Consider the following 13907-nt stretch of genomic DNA (forward strand, 5'->3'; position numbering starts at 1 on the left):
TGTCTGGGGCTGGATTTGAACTCAGGAAGATGAGTCTTCCTGACTCTAGGCCTGGAGCTCTGTGCACAATGGTGCCACCTGGCAGCTGCTACCCACCTTTTAAAGCCCAACTTAGAAGACACCTTTCAAAAGCCTTTCTTCATCTCTTCTCTTAAGCAGGTGAAACGCTTAAGCTTTCTGGGTCTCAGTTTCCTCATTGAGAGAATTGGACCAGGTGGCTTTGGGGATCTTCTCCAGCTCTAAACTTGTCATTCTGAGAGCCTAAGGATAACCTGGCCTCCCTCCTCTCCTACCCACCTTTTCTTTCTCTCATTTTCCTTTCTCTCCAAACTCCTTTCTGCTGCTCACTTAGTCCCTCCACTCCAACTCTTAGACTCAGTGACAGAGCCCATGCTGCCCTTTAGGGCAGAGAGTAGAGATGGGGCCAATTTTTCTTGCTGATTGACCCCAGAGCCATATTTCCTTTATGTCCACTGGCTAATTTCCTCAGAATCAGAAGAGAAAGGATGAGCCGAGCTGCTTGGGTCAGCAGGGAGCTGGCCAGCCTGGCTTGTGGTCTCCCTCTTCTGTCTTCCCAAGCCCTGCCCCATATCCCCCCTCCCCCCAACACTTACACAAATGTTCTTGTCAGTGAAGCCAGCTCACTCTCATTTTCTAAGAGCAAACTTTCTGGTTTTACAACTTTTCCCAAGGCCAGGGCTGCTTGAGCTATGCTGAAGTTTCCTTAGCTATCCTATGGGGCCCAAGTTCAGTTCAGCAAGGCAGGTACTTGGAAGAGCCAATACTGACTGGGGCAGCATCCTGCCTGCTTGTGTCTGGGAAACACAGGACTGATGAAGCCAAGTTCATGGACGATCAGAGGTGACCCTGGGTCAGGAATGGAGGGGGAAGGAGGGCAGAGAGGGAAACACAGGAAGGAGGAGGATGATGCATCAATCACTGAGGGAGGAGTGAGCGCTGGACTAGGAGGCAGGAGACCTCCTACCTCCAAGAGCTAGTGTCTAGTACCTGTATCCCATTCATAGTCTGGGCATATTTTCTGCCAGGTGATCAAGGCTGCTGAAATCAGTATCAGCCTCCTGAGTCATCAGCTGGGGTTGGGTGTGAAGAGCTCCAGAGATCTCATTCTGGGCACTGGTAGAACCTTTTCACCAGGTGAAAATTAAATCACCTACTTACTAGATACTTGCCCTGACACTCCCTTGTCTGTTATGACTTCTTAGAGAAGGATCAGAATGTAGTGAGAAAAGTACAGGTTTTGGAGTCTGAAAACCTGAGTTCGACTTTCAGCTTCATCACTAACTTACCTTGGGCCAGTCACTTAACCTCCAGGGCCTCAGAATTCCCCTTTAAATGGGGATGGGCCCAATGATTGTACTTGAAATCTCCTGGCTCTAACGTTCCTGAGTCTCCTGCTGGGCAAATAGGTTTCTCTCAGGCATCTGCCCAGAATCTCCTGAAATAAGCCTCTCTTAGCTGTTGGTAATAAGTACGTCTGGGCAGATCGGGTCCCACCACTCTGACTGTATTCTCACAGGCCCTTCTTTGTATGTAAGTTCGTCAAATAGGGCATTAAACTAGATATTGATTACTTTGGAGAGGTTTTAGCTCAAAGACAAATATACAAATAATTATTCCTAACCTTGGAAAATGAGGTCAGATAACTACTTTGCTAGAGGAATTTCGCTTTAGTAACTTGGGAAGAAAGGAGTGAACATACACACTTCCTTTCTTTCCTGAGGCCTCACTCAGCCCAGCCCCCACCTTCATAAAGCCCAATAAGTAGCTGCCAGACCCAGATCAAGTGCCTTCCCTTCTTTGGGCCTCCATTGCTTCCTCTGTAACATCAGGGGCTTGGATTAGATGCTTTCTAATACCCTTATGAGTCTGAAATTCTGTGTTCTCAGTCCTAAAGCCTCCTCAGTGCCCATCTTCTGCATTCTGAGGTACCTCCCAGCCTAATGTTTGTGGTATGTTCTGAGGTCCCATGCAGGTCTGACATCTTCTGTTCTCAGACACTTCTAGTGCTAAGATTCTGTGATTTCCATGAATGGAGTGCCCACGCTGGGCCCCCAGGACTCTTCATACTCAGCCTCCTCCTGCTAAAGCTCCCAGGGCTGATGGGCAGCAGGTGGAGATGGGAACAGAGAGGCTGGAGGGGGTACATGTCCTTTGTAGCTAAACCCAGGGATTAGGGGGTGTATGATTCACACATTCCCTACTGTTCCCCGGATGTGTGGACACAGTCACTTTTTCCAGAATCCTTGGCCCAGCCCCAGCCCTAGGCCCACATGCTTCTGTCTATCCCCCTCCCCTGATCCAGAGCTTTTCTGCTCCCCACCTCCAGGATTCACTTCTAGGCTGTGAGATGATAGGGAGCAGCTGGGGGCTGGTTGAAGCAGACACTTCCCTGATAGGGTCCTCTCCATTAGACCATCTTCACCCCCAGGATTCCATCCTTGGGGGACAGTTAGATCTGGGGAAGCCACAGCACCTTTTTCAGCCTGGGAGCCCAACAGGGACAGCATCCATGAAACCTTTCCTTGAAGCCTCCAGGTTGGACGGGCTTATGCCAGGGAAGTTCTCACCTGGATTGTAGGGATGGTGTTTGTGAAAGAATCCCTTATACCTTAGATGGGAAAATCTTTTTTAAAAAAATCATAATAAAGCAAAAATGAACAAATAAAAATCCATATAAATTTTTTTTCTTCAAAAATTATTTTCCAAATATGGTCTCTAGGCACTGTGAATGGAGGCAGTCCATAGCGGGTGGGAGAGCCATCATGATATTATAAGCCTTAGTACTGGAAGGCAACCAGAGGTCACTTAACACAACCTCTTCATTTTACAGATGAGGAAACTGAGGCACAGAGAAGAAAAGAGGCTTGTCCAAACCCAAACATCAGTAAATTAATAAGCATTTGTTAACTATTACATGTCAAGCACTGTGCTATGGGGCTGTGGATACAACAATAAAAAAAGAGGGGCAGCTAGGTGTTGCAGTGAATAGAGCACTGACCCTTGAGTCAGGAGGACCTGAGTTCAAATCCCGTATCAGACACTTAACACTTACTAGCCATGTGACCTTGGGCAAGTCACTTAACCCCAATTGCCCTGCCTTCCCCCTCCAAAAAAGACAAAAAAAATTTAAAAAAGAAAAATAATGGAACAGTCCCTGCCCTCAAGGAGCTTCCATTCTAGCAGAGGTGGAATTTGAGTTGAGATCCTTGCTTCCAAGCTCAGTGGTTTGCTCATTATACCATGTATGCCTCTTGGAAGGAGGTTTGGGGGCTCAGTGTATAGAGAAAAGATGGTTGGTTCTGTACTGAGCAGGGACAATATGCATTTCCAGGAGACCAGACTGTGCATTCCTGGGTGTAGGCCCCCAGTGTATAGATCAGGAGTCACCCACCCTTCCTTCCTTTCCCCAAAACAAATATCTTGGTCTATCTGATCTGTATTTCAAACTTGGGACTTCTGGGCTTTGGATTTTTCAAGCCTCACCCTTATGAGGAATGTCCTCTCCTCCCCAGACTCTCCCCACCCTGCAAGACCCAGTTCAAATCCCAATGACCTCCAAGAAACCTCGTCCAATCACCCTAGTAATCGTTCCCTTCCTTTGAACTCCCTCAGCAGTTATGGAAACAGCATGCACCACTGAGGCACAGCCAGCAGGCTGCAAGTGCTGATGTTTGGGATTCTTTCAGCTTTTACCAAACGCTAGCACACCCATCCTCAAAGCCTGTCCTAAGGAGGCAAGATAAGGTCATGCCTTCCATGGCTTCCCAGTGTCTTCCCAAATTAATTCTATACTTAGTCTGAAATTTAAGGTTTTTTACAACCCGGCTCCTCTCTACCTAACCCAGGATCATAGAGCAACGGAAACTTAGAATTCATCAGTCCAACTCCTTTATCTTATATATGAGGAAGCTGAGACCCAAGGGTTTTAAATGGCTTGCCCAGGGTCATCAAAGGGACAGAATCAGGATTTGAGCTATAGCCTCCAAGTGTAGGACTCTATATCATAACACCTTTCAGACTTTTTCCCTTATTTGTACCTTGAGTTGGGACCAGGGATGTGCTTCCTTGAAAATATCTTTTCTTATTTCCCCTGAAAATATCTATTACTTAGCATTCCTAGTTTTCCTTTAAGCCCCAACTCAAATATCACCTCTTCCAGGAAGTTTTCTCGGATCTCCGTAGTAAAAATCATCTTCCCCTACATCTGATCTCATGGCATTTGGTACTCTTCTTGTCCAGCTTTGTGAAGTACGGAGACAAAATTATTACCCCCATTTCACAGAGAAGGAAACTGGGGCCTGGAGAGAAGGGACTTGCCTAGAGTCACACAACTATAAGTATCTGTCCTCAAATTAAAATCCAGACCTCTTGACTGGAGCTCTGGCTCTTTCCCCATGGTCCCCTTTAGCCCTTCATAAATGCAATATGTGCTTAATAAATGCTTCTTGCGTTGGTTTGAGTTGAATCCCTATTTTGAAGATTAAAAAACTAAATCCAAGGAATGAGACTGGTTCAGGTCACACAGAGCAGTTGAAACACAGCTCAGAGTAGAACCAACTTGTCTTTAGACAATTATGACCTTGTTGCTTTCCACTTTCTCCATGGGGGTGCCCTTACCTGCTGCCCTGCTGTGACTTCAAAACCAGCAAAAAAAAAAAAAAAGCCTTTTTCATGGACTGGGGGAAATGGCGGTCCTTTGTCTCCATGGTTTGGCATAAAGCAGGCTGGTGGAGGATGCATTTGGAGTCCTGAGATCACAGAGGCTAAGACCTTAGAGTTCAGTCCTCTTTTTTTCAGATCTGAGAAAACTGAAACTCCAAAGGGGAAACGATTTTCCCAAAGTGATACAAGCAATCAGTGATGGAGACAAGATTCAAACCCAGGTCCCGTGACTCCCAATCTGGCTCAAATCCCAGCTGCAGTATTTCTAAGCTATGGGCCAGTTCTGTTACTTCCATAACTCCATTTCCCTGACCATTTCTCTCTTTCCCAGTCTGTAAAATGGTGGGGGGAGGGGGATGGAACTGTGGCATAATAGATAGAGGACTGAGCTTGAAGATGGGAAGAACTGGATTCAAGTCCTGCACTAGATACTTACTAGACTGAATCACTTAACCTTTCTGGGCCTCAGCTTCCTCATCTGTAAAATAAGGGAGTAGATTTGATGGGTCCCTTTCGGCTCTAAATCCATAATCCTGTGAAATTTGAATGACCAACTCAAAAGGGTCATTAGAAAAGTTGACCTGTTATTACCATCATGCCCCTTATGGCCATGCCTTCACTGTCATCCTCTTGTGGCTCCTCATTATAGTGTCCAGGAAATTCTGGAGTCTAGAAATCTGGGCTCTCAGAGTGCAAGACTTGGCAGGGCCAACCCTCATGGGATGACTTCGAGTCTGATTTGATTAAAAGTTGTGTGTTCTTTGTGTAAGGACCAAACAGGCAGGCAGTAAACAATGAAGGGAACATCCATCGTGCTAGGCATCATGCTAACTGCTGAGTATGCAAAGAGAGGCCCTCAAGGAGATTGAGAGAGACAATAGGTAAAAACTATGTACATACAAGACGATAATCCCAGATGGGAGAGACTAATGGGGGTGGCCCCAGAGAAATGAACTAGACGATGCCACATTATTTGAGGAGCTTTCTTGGGGAATGTGGCAGCAAGGCAAACACTTGATATAAGCAAAACCTTGCTAACAGCCAGAGCTGCCTCAAAGTAGGAGGGCAGTCTTGGGAGGTGGTGAGCTCCCCATTACTCCTTTAAAAGGGATGCTAGGTAAGCACTTGGTAGGGAAGTTGTAGAGATCTATGAGGATGAGATGCTGAGAAAGGACCAGGGGTCCAACCATACCTTGAGTCAGCTCAGAAGGGATTGCCCTGAGACAGCTAGGCCACCAGAAGTTAGGTGCCCATGGGCGGACATCTCAAAAGCAGCTGAGGGGGACAGTGGGGTGCAGGGAATTGGGAGCTGTTCCTGGGACTGAGTCCCTCACACCAGAAGGTTGTTGCTGGTGGCAGTGGGAGGAAGGGGAGGAGGATTGAGTGACATGAAGGTAAAATATCAGGGGGTCCTCGGGGCTACCTGTTTGGGAGTTGGCACTGGGCCATGAATGGGAGAGAGCTAATGTCCTAGCTTTAGGGCTAGAAGGAGCCTGTGAGATGATCTAGTCTAAACCTCTAATTTTGTGTCTGTGAAAGTTGAGATCAGAGAGGTTGTGACTTGTTCAAGTGCCTTGTAGCAGAATTGGGGTTTAAAACGGCGTCTTCTGACTCAAAATCCACAACTTTCTTTACTATACCGTGCTTCCTTCAGAAGTAGTGGGTGGAAAGATTGAGGGCCCTAGGTAAGTGAACAGAACTTTGGGGACAATTTGGGGACCATGAAGAAGATGGGTCTCTAGGAATCCTGGAGTGAAGATAAAGGAACAAAGGATGAGGGGCCAATGCAGTTCAACAACATAAATAAAAAATAAATTGTATTATTATGTGTAAGCTGATTAGTATATATAGAAAAAAAGTGGCAGTATTCCTGAGCTCAAAGAGTTTATTATATTCTGCTGGGGGGATAGGGCCTCTATACACAGGCAGGCATGATGCAAGGTAAGGAATGTCCCAGGTTAAGTGTTCTAGGCATATTTGAGGAGGGAAAGGGCATTGTTAGCTTCAATCACCAAGAAAGACTTCATGGAGGAGGTGGTTCCTGAGATGAACTTTTAAAAAGAAAAGAATTATGAGAGACTGAGCTGAGGAGGAAGTGCATTCCAGCCAGGGGAGAATGCCTATGAAAATGTAAGGAGGAGGGCTGTGGAATACTGAATTTGGGGAAATAGTTCCCAGTCCAATTTGATTGGGACAGAGTATAGGAAGCAGAGTACTATGAAAGAAGATTGAGAAGTTGCGTTTTAGCCAGATTGTGGAAGAAATTAAATTCTAGGCTGAAGAGAAAGTATTTTATGCTGTGGGAAATAGGGAGCCACTGATGGTCTTTGAGGATGAGAGAGAAGTGGTCACATCTGAACCTTAACAAGATTACATTGGCAGTTATACAGAGGATGGATTAGAAAAAGAATGAAGGCAGGGGCACCAATTAAGAGTTAGCAATAATAGTCTGGGTGAGTAGTGATAATGGTCTGAACAAGGATAGTGGTCTTGCAAGTGGAAGGAAGGATGTGGAGGTGAGAGATGTTGGGTAGAGGGATTGATCAAGACTTGGCAAATGATAGGATAAAGGTTAGTAAAGAATCAAGAATGATTCTGAGGTTGTAAATCAGAGTGACTGAAAGTCTGGTGCTGGCGGACTCTATGCTAAGAGCTGAGGATCCCAAGAAAGGCAGACCCTCCCCTCAAGGAGCTCACAGACTAACGGGGGAGACAACATTCCAACAGCTATGTACAAGCACACTGGGTAAGTAGAAAATAACCTGCAAGGGGAAGGCACTAGAATTAAGGAGGGATGGGGAAAGTCAGGAAGTGGAGATGATGAAGGAGAAAACCGTCGTTGAAACACCCAGATTGAGAAGATGGAGTAGCATTGAGGAGGCCGATGTCAGTGGGTGAACTAGGTCTCCCTATCCACATCTCCAGGTAAGGATAAGAAGACTAGAAAGGTCAGGGAGGCAGGAAGGTCATGGAGAGTTTTGAATGCTAGAGGATTTTAATCAGCAACAACCTGGATCAGAATCCTAGTTTTTCCACTTACTATGCTGGTGACTTTGAGCATGTTATTTCTTTCTGGGTTATCAGTTTTCAGATCTGTGAAATGGAGAATTTGGACTTGATGATCTATGAGGTTATTTCCAACTTCATATTTTATGATCCAATAAACTAAGCAGTTTCCCAGCCAGGACTTAGTGCTGAGTAAGAAGTGGGTCTTAGTCTCCTAAGCTGCACTGCTCCCTCCCCTTTTCCTTTATTTCTTCCCACCCACCTCAGCCAGTACTTAAAAAAAAAAAATCCCAACCTGCTGTATTTCACAGAACACCCACTTTAGACGTCTTCCCTGTACCTTCAAATCAGAGACTGAATCTGGTGGTGTGGGGGATGGGGATGCACAGAGACCTTCATCCTCTGCCAATAACCTATTTTCTTTAGTAGTTTCCCATGACTAAGAGCTGGACTGAGCTGGGATGGGCCTCTATACCGCAGGTGGGAAAATAAATGAGAGACCCACTGATGCCCTGAACCGTGGCTTTGGTGCCAATCCACCCAGGAGGGGGAGACTCATCCATTGGATTCCAGTCATTCTGACCTAAGGAAGAGATCAACCAGCTTGACTTGGGATGGACAGTGCTTTGGGGCAGGCAAGTGGCTCAGAATTCTTCCTCAAACTAGCTGTGACATCAGAGTCCAATCCCAGCCCGAGAAACCGACTTATTATATTTACTTTGATGTTGTGTAGACCCAGATGGGGAAGTCATGACCTGGTATCTAGTCCTGGGTCTGACACGAGGTGTGCAGCTCTGCTGAGACAAGGTGCTTTCTTCTGGAAAATGGGGGTAGGAATCCTGGCACAACTAAGCCCTCAAGGTTATTGTTGGCAGAGTGCTTTGGGCACTGCAAAGAAGCGAGGCAAGAGAGCTGTGATTGAGAGGTGGCCACTGGACCTGGATTCAGGAGGCCTGAGGAGGTCTTTGCTTGGACCAGCTCTACTGGTATGTGATCTCCCCACTGAGTGGACCTCTGTTTCCTCCTCTGCAAAACAGGGTTAATAATATTTGTACCACCTACCTCATGAGGTTATTGTGGAAAATAGCATTTGTAAGCCTCCTAGCTCTATTGAAATGAATGACATTTTCTTTTTTCCTTCCCTTTCCTTCCCTTTTCCTCTCTTTCCCTTCTTATTCCTCCCTCCTTCCCTCCCTCCCTCCCTCCCCTCCTTCCTTTCTTCCCTTTTTTATTCCTCCCTCCTTCCCTCCCTCCCTCCCTCCCTTCCTTCCTTCCTTCCTTCCTTCCTTCCTTCCTTCCTTCCTTCCTTTCTTCCTTCTTTCCTTCCTTCTTCTTTCCTCATTCTTGTTCTTTATTTGTGTTCCATTGTCTCTCTCTCTCCTTGTGTCTCTTCTTTGTGTACCTGTTTTCCTGTGTCTCCATCTGTGTGTGTGTTTCTCTTTGTCTTGCTATACTTCAGTCTTTCAGTGATTTTTTTCTCCATATCCCTTTCCATTTGCTTCTCTCTCTATTTATATATCTCACTATATCCTGGTCTCCTTTCCCAGCCAGCTCACCCAGTAGAGGAGAGACTTTGGAATGCGGGAGGACCCATTGTGATAGAAGCCAAAGAGCTGGAAAGGTCACTTACCATTCCGAAGTCACCACCCCCTCCCCAGCACATTTGCTTCTCTAATGAAAAGAGGCAAGAGGATTTAGGGCTCAGTGAGAGAGGGTTGGGGGAGATCATTTCTCCTTCCTCAGGGTCTTCCTTTCCAAAATACCCCTGGTCTTTTGGTGTCTGAGAGGTTGGGGAGGGGGGTGAAATTGCAGAGTAACTCAGGGAGCTAATCCACACGAGCAATGCAGGGGGGCAGACACACACTGCCTCCCTAACCACCCTCCCCCCTTTTGTGTACAGTGTTTGTACATGGAATGAAGAGATGGGAGAGCCCAACTACCCTCCTCTCTGCTGCCCTTGGAAATTCATGGCCTCCGGAGGGAGAGCTGGGGAAAGCTGCCAGATTTGGTCCTGGCAAGATGGCAGAAACATGAAGTTCATCTATCTTCTCTGCTTGCCCTGTTCCTTGCATGGATCCTACCCCCACCCCGCCCCACCACTCCAGAGGCCCAGGGCATGCATCTGTTTTTTGGAGAGCCCCATCCTGCAAAATGACCCCTCCTCCACTGTCTCTTCCTCCATCAGAATTCCACTGCCCCATCTCATGAAGATAACCAGAGGAAAGCATCATTAGCCTAATTACTCTAAAGAATTCTTATTTCTCTGTCCCTTAAAGGTCAGCAAAGTCCTCCCTTTGCAACAGTCCTGGGAAGTGGAGAATATAAGAATGATCAGCTCCATTCTGAAGATGGGCAAATTGAGGCTTAAGGAGGGGAAAGCCAGAGTTGAAGGGAGCCCATAGCTGCACAGGTTGGAGTTAGGACTAGGATGGTAAAATCAGTTCTAGAGATTGTCTCTTTGATTGCAGATTTTTTTGGTAGATTTATTTTGCAGGTCAGGAAACTGAAGCCTGTGGAGGTTAAGTGACCTGCCTGAAGTCACAGAGTCAGAATCTCAAATGACAGGGCTCATTCTCCTGCCCCTCAAGCCTTGCAGCCCTGGGCTTTTCCCCACTGATATCTCCATAGTTAGCCTTGAGGCATGAATGCAAAGGGCTCCTTTGCCCTCCCGGGGGTGTCAGCATTTCAAAAGAGAAAGTGTATTGCCCTCCAAGGAATGCAGGCCTAAGGGGGAGATAGAGCACTGGGCCAGGGAATCATCAAATTTGGAGCTCCCACGGATCTTTAAGGTTGTCTGGTCCTTTACTTTCTTTTTACAGCTGAGGCAAGTGGAGTAAAGGCAGCTCAGTGGCACAGTGGATATAGTGCCAGACCTGGAGTAAGGAAGACTCATCTCCACGAGTTCAAATCTAGCCTTAGACATTTACTAGCTGTGTGTGTGACCCTGGGCAAGTCACTGCACTCAGTTTCCTCATCTGTAAAAGGAACTGGAGAAGGAAATGGCAAACCACTCCAGTATCTTTGCCAAGAAAACCCCAAATGGGGTCATGGAGAGTTGGACAGGACTGAAATGACTGAAGAACCACAGCCTGTGGAGTGAAGAATTTTAGCCAACTGAATCTTCATAAAAAGAGCTGGAAGGAGGGGCCGTTGAGGTCATTTAGTATAATACCCTTATTTTACTGACAAGGAAACTAAGGTATGGAGAGATGAGACTTTACCAGTTTACTTAGATTTCTACTTGGTTCTCTGCTTCTTCTCATCACACTAAATTGCTTCATTTAATATCTTTGGAACAGAAAGCATGGTGTATTGGAAAACCAGAAGATGTGGGATCAACTCACGCCCAGCCACTTATGACTTCTGTGACCTTCAACAGGTCACTCAACTCCTTGGCCCTCAGATCTCTTATCTGTAAAGTGAGAATAAAGTCCAGAGTCCCTTCTGGCCCTAAATCTCTTATCCTATGATCTCAAGCCCTGACTCTGCCACTTGCTAGGTGAATGACCATATAGCCAAGACCCTTAACTTTTCCAGGCATGTTTCCTCATCTGTTCAATAAACTTACCTCATACAAGGTTGTTGTGAAGAAATTAATTTTTTATTCCCAGTTCTGGCTACTAACTCACTGCATTACTATGGACAGACCATTTTTCTTCTCTGGGACTCAGTTTTCTCATTTGTAAATGGAGAGAGTAGGACTCAATCAACTTTAACTGGGGGTCTGTGAGTTAATTTTTTTGGAGGACTTTATTTCGACATAATTTATTTTATTTGATGCACTTGAAAGCATTATTCTATCAGAAACTGAGGGGATGCCCATTAATCAGAGAATGACTGAACAAGTTATAGTCTATGACTATGATGGAATACTATTGTGCTTTAAGAACTGATGAGTAGGATGGTTTCCAAAAAACCTCAGAAGACTTATATGAACTGATGCAAAGTGAAATGAGCAGAATTAGAAACGTTATATATAGTAATAGCAATAATTCTCAGCAATACAATGATCCAAGACAATTCTGAAGGAGTCATTTTGAAAAATGCTATTTGTTTCCAGAGGAAAAAAAAATTTTTGATGGAGGTTGAATGCACATTGAAGCATACTTTTTAAAAACTTAATTTTTCTTGTTTTTTTTGGGGGGGGGTGTGTTTTCTTTTGTAACATGGCCAATATGAAACTATCTTCTGCTTGCTTGAACATGTATAACCTATAGCAAACTGCCTGCCTTCTCAAGGAGGGGGGAGAGGAGAGTGGGAGGGAGAGAATTTGGAGACCAAAATTAAAAACAGCAAATGTTAAAAATTGTTTTTACATGTAATTGAAAAAATATAAAAATTAAAAAAAAATTAAACCATTGTTCCGATGAGTCCATTGGTTTCAACAGACTGACAAAAGGGTCTATTACACACTCAACAAACATTAAGACTGTTGATTAGATGAATTCTAACATCTTTCCCACCTTGACATTCTATGCTCTAAATTTTAAGGGTCCCTTCAACTCTGACTTTCCCTACTGAGAACTCTAAGTTCCCTCCCAGATCTGTCATTTTCTATTCTAAGCTGTCTTCCAGCTCTGACATTCTGTGCTTTACATTCCAAGGAATGTCATAGCCCAAGCATTCTACATTTTAAGGTTCTAACATTCACGTTTTATGTACTTATTGAAGGTGGTATATGGGGAGAATTCTTTAGAGTGGTTGGAGGTGGAAAATTGTGCATTTGAGTCTGACTCTGTTTATATAATAGATTCCCATTTTCCTCTTGCATGGAAGACGAACCTCATGTCTTCTACATCTCAGAGAGGTCTCTGAATTTTTCAAGCTATGCCTTTCTATGCTGGCTACTAACTCACTGCATGAGTGAGTCTGCTGGGGAGATTCACCCCAAATTGGGTCAAAGCCTCTGATTATAGTAGGCAGAAGCCTTGATGGGTCATGGACCAAGTCTCGGAACTATTCTAATCTCCAAGCATCATTCTGTTTCTGTCTGTCTCTGCCTCTGTTTCTCTGTCTCTGTCTCTCTGTCTGTTTCTCTCTCTCTCTCTGTCTCTCTCTCTGTCTTTCTCTCTTTCACTCTGTTTTCCATCCACCCTGGGTGGGGATGGGAAGAAGAAGTGAGAAATGGCAGGTGCCCAAGTGACTGAGACTCAAAGTTGAAGGTGATCCGGACAAGAAGGGGAAAGAGTTACTGCTGGGTTTGAATCCTGGCCCTGCCCCTTAACAAGCTGCATGTCCTTCTGGGTCATTTCCCTTCTCTGGGTCTCAGTTCATCCCTATGTCAGGTGAGGAAATGCCACTTGGTGATCTGTAAGGTCCCTTCAATCAATACTCAATAAACATTTATTAGTTACTAAACACTGCACTTGGGAGCACTGGTGTAAAGAATGGAACAATTCCTACTTGAAAGGACCTTACAGCCTAATAGGGGAGACTACAAATACATATATGAGGATATGCAGCAAAAACATAAAGTAAATATGTGTTTGTCCCAAATGCTAGGTGGTAGTCAGGGAGGGAAAGCTCCTGAAGATGAGGGGGTGGGGATCCTGTCCATCTCTCAATGATAAGTGAGATTTCGGCCAAAATATCTTTGCGTTCATCTGTATGTATACGTATGTGTGCAGATATCTTTAGATCTCCCTAATGAAGATTCCTATTTCTATTATTCCTCAAGTACTTTGCTAAACAAGACCATGAGGCAGCCAATAGGAGGACTATTATTTCCTTTTTACAGCTGAGGAAACTGAGGCTCAGAAAAGGGAACCCTAGAATTACAGCCAATAACAACAGCACCTTAAATTTTGCAAAAATGTTGTACAAATGTTATCTCACTTTATTCTCACCGCAACCCTGAAGGATAAACATCCTGGTTTTACAGATGAGGAAACTGAGATAGAAAGAGGTTAAGTGATGTGTCCAGGTTCACACAGCTAGGAAGTGTCCAAGGCTAGTTTTGCCCTCGGGTTTTCCAGGCCCAAAGCTCTATTCATTACTCTACCTAGCTGCCTGTTAACCCATGTAGTGAACGTCAAATATATTATTCAGACACTCTGAGTCCTAGACCAGCAGTCTATACTGCTGTGTAGTACATTTAAGTTTGCAAAGCCCTTAGCTCACAGTAGCCCCATAAGGGAGAATTGTTGGAGAATCGTCCCAGTTTTACAAGACTTCTCCTTATTAAGGATTTTTAAGTGGCTACTTGGCTACCATACCTC

General features: G+C 45.1%; 1 long non-coding RNA gene across 2 annotated transcripts; it reads left to right on the forward strand.

Moving 5' to 3' along the window:
* The first annotated feature begins 729 nt into the window (after positions 1–729).
* On the forward strand, positions 730–11266 carry LOC138166957 (uncharacterized). 2 transcript variants are annotated; one of them, XR_011169785.1, is made up of 3 exons: positions 730–861; positions 10509–10888; positions 10989–11266. It is a non-coding gene; the product is annotated as an uncharacterized lncRNA (long non-coding RNA). The 2 variants fall into 2 exon arrangements; XR_011169784.1 differs by having other exon boundaries at positions 10509–11266.
* The last annotated feature ends 2641 nt before the right edge of the window (positions 11267–13907 follow it).

Source organism: Petaurus breviceps, unplaced genomic scaffold (genome assembly GCF_028583685.1).
Source record: "Petaurus breviceps papuanus isolate PSGF00001 unplaced genomic scaffold, PetGlider_PUasm1.0 227, whole genome shotgun sequence".
NCBI classification, from domain to species: Eukaryota; Metazoa; Chordata; class Mammalia; order Diprotodontia; family Petauridae; genus Petaurus; species Petaurus breviceps.